We start from the raw sequence: 2,500 nt of genomic DNA on the forward strand, positions 1-2,500 counted from the left end.
TAGGGTGGCACAGAAATCCCTCGGAATGGGAAAACGGGTCATTTTCGTGTTGCCACATTGCATGCGAACGGCATGAAACTTCCAGAGGCATTTGCAGCAGGAATGCATGTGCAGTCAAAAAAGTGAATATTTTTCACGGATAGACCCCGTGAAACGCTAGAAATTGGCGGCGATGTCTCTCTTGTGGCTCACGGGGCTGTTAGGGTGGCACAGAAATCCCTCGGAATGGGAAAACGGGTCATTTTCGTGTCGCCACATTGCATGCGAACCGCATGAAACTTCCAGAGGCATTTGCAGCAGAAATGCATGTGCAGTCAAAAAATTGAATATTTTTCACGGATAGACCCCGTGAAACGCTAGAAATTGGCGGGGATGTGTCTCTTGTGGCTCACGGGGCTGTTAGGGTGGCACAGAAATCCCTCGGAATGGGAAAAAACGGGTCATTTTCGTGTCGCCACATTGCATGCGAACCGCATGAAACTTCCAGAGGCATTTGCAGCAGGAATGCATGTGCACTCAAAAAATGTGATATTTTTCACGGAGAGACCCCGTGAAACGCTAGAAGTGGGCGGGGATGTCTCTCTTGTGGCTCACGGGGCTGTTAGGGTGGCACAGAAATCCCTCGGAATGGGAAAACGGGTCATTTTCGTGTCGCCACATTGCATACGAACCGCATGAAACTTCCAGAGGCATTTGCAGCAGGAATGCATGTGCACTCAAAAAAGTGAATATTTCTCACGGATAGACCCCGTGATACGCTAGAAATTGGCGGGGATGTCTCTCTTGTGGCTCACGGGGCTGTTAGGGTGGCACAGAAATCCCTCGGAATGGGAAAACGGGTCATTTTCGTGTCGCCACATTGCATGCGAACCGCATGCAACTTCCAGAGGCATTTGCAGCAGAAATGCATGTGCAGTCAAAAAAAAATTGATATTTTTCACGGATAGACCCCGTGAAACGCTAGAAATTGGCGGGGATGTGTCTCTTGTGGCTCACGGGGCTGTTCGGGTCGCACAGAAATCCCTGGGAATGGGAAAACGGGTCATTTTCGTGTTGCCACATTGCGTACGAACCGCATGAAACTTCCAGAGGCATTTGCAGCAGGAATGCATGTGCACTCAAAAACTTCTATATGTTTCACGGATAGACCCCGTGAAACGCTAGAAATTGGCGGGGATGTGTCTCTTGTGGCTCACGGGGCTGTTAGGGTGGCACAGAACTCCCTCGGAATGGGAAAAGGGGTCATTTTCGTGTTGCCACATTGCATAGGAACGCCATGAAACTTCCAGAGGCATTTGCAGCAGAAAGGCACGTGCACTCAAAAATTTTAATATTTTTCACGCATAGACCCCGTCAAACGCTAGAAGTTGGCGGGGATGTCTCTCTTGTGGCTCACGGGGCTGTTAGGGTCGCACAGAAATGCCTCGGAATGGGAAAACGGGTCATTTTTGTGTGGCCACATTGCATAGGAACGGCATGAAACTTCCAGAGGCATTTGCAGCAGGAATGCATGTGCACTCAAAAACGTCTATATTTTTCACGGATAGACCCCGTGAAACGCTATAAATTGGCGGGGATGTCTCTCTTGTGGCTCACGGGCGCTGTTAGTTAGGGTCGCACAGAAATCCCTCGGAATGGGAAAAGGGGTCATTTTCGTGTTGCCACATTGCGTACGAACGGCATGAAACTTCCAGAGGCATCTGCAGCAGAAATGCATGTGCACTCAAAAACGTCTATATTTTTCACGGATAGACCCCGTGAAACGCTAGAAATTGGCGGGGATGTGTCTCTTGTGGCTCACGGGGCTGTTAGGGTCGCACAGAAATCCCTCGGAATGGGAAAACGGGTCATTTTCGTGTTGCCACAATTGGCATACGAACGGCATGAAACTTCCAGAGGCATTTGCAGCAGAAATGCATGTGCACTCAAAAACGTGAATATTTTTTCACGGATAGACCCCGTCAAACGCTCGAATTTGGCGGGGATGTTTCTCTTGTGGGTCACGGGGCTGTTCGGCTCGCACAGAACTCCCTTGGTCCACCTGATTCGTGCATACAGGCAGCAACTAAAACTCTGTAAACCTGCTGTGAGGACATCTAAACAGTGGACCAGTGAGGCTGTGGAAGATTTGCGGGCGTGCTTAGACTGTACTGACTGGGATATGTTCACGACTGCTACCAATAGTCTGGATGAACTCACAGAGGCTGTGTACATCAGCTTCTGTGAGGACTGCTGTATCCCAACACGTACCAGGGTGAACTTTAACAACAACAAGCCCTGGTTCTCAGCAAAGCTCAAAAGGTTGAGGTTGGAGAAGGAGGAAGCGTTTAGGAGTGGGGATAGAGACAGATTCAAGGAGTCGAAGAACAGGTTTAGCAAAGCGGTGAGAGAGGCTAAACGACTGTACTCAGAGACACTAAAACACCAGTTCTCTACTAACGACGCTGCTTCTGTCTGCCAAAGGGCTCAGGCACATCACCAACTACAAACCCAGAGCGCC

This window comes from Petromyzon marinus, unplaced genomic scaffold (assembly GCF_048934315.1).
Source record: "Petromyzon marinus isolate PM22_M1 ecotype Great Lakes invasive population unplaced genomic scaffold, UKy_Petmar_22M1.pri1.0 PM_G_Scaffold_166, whole genome shotgun sequence".
Taxonomy (NCBI): domain Eukaryota; kingdom Metazoa; phylum Chordata; class Hyperoartia; order Petromyzontiformes; family Petromyzontidae; genus Petromyzon; species Petromyzon marinus.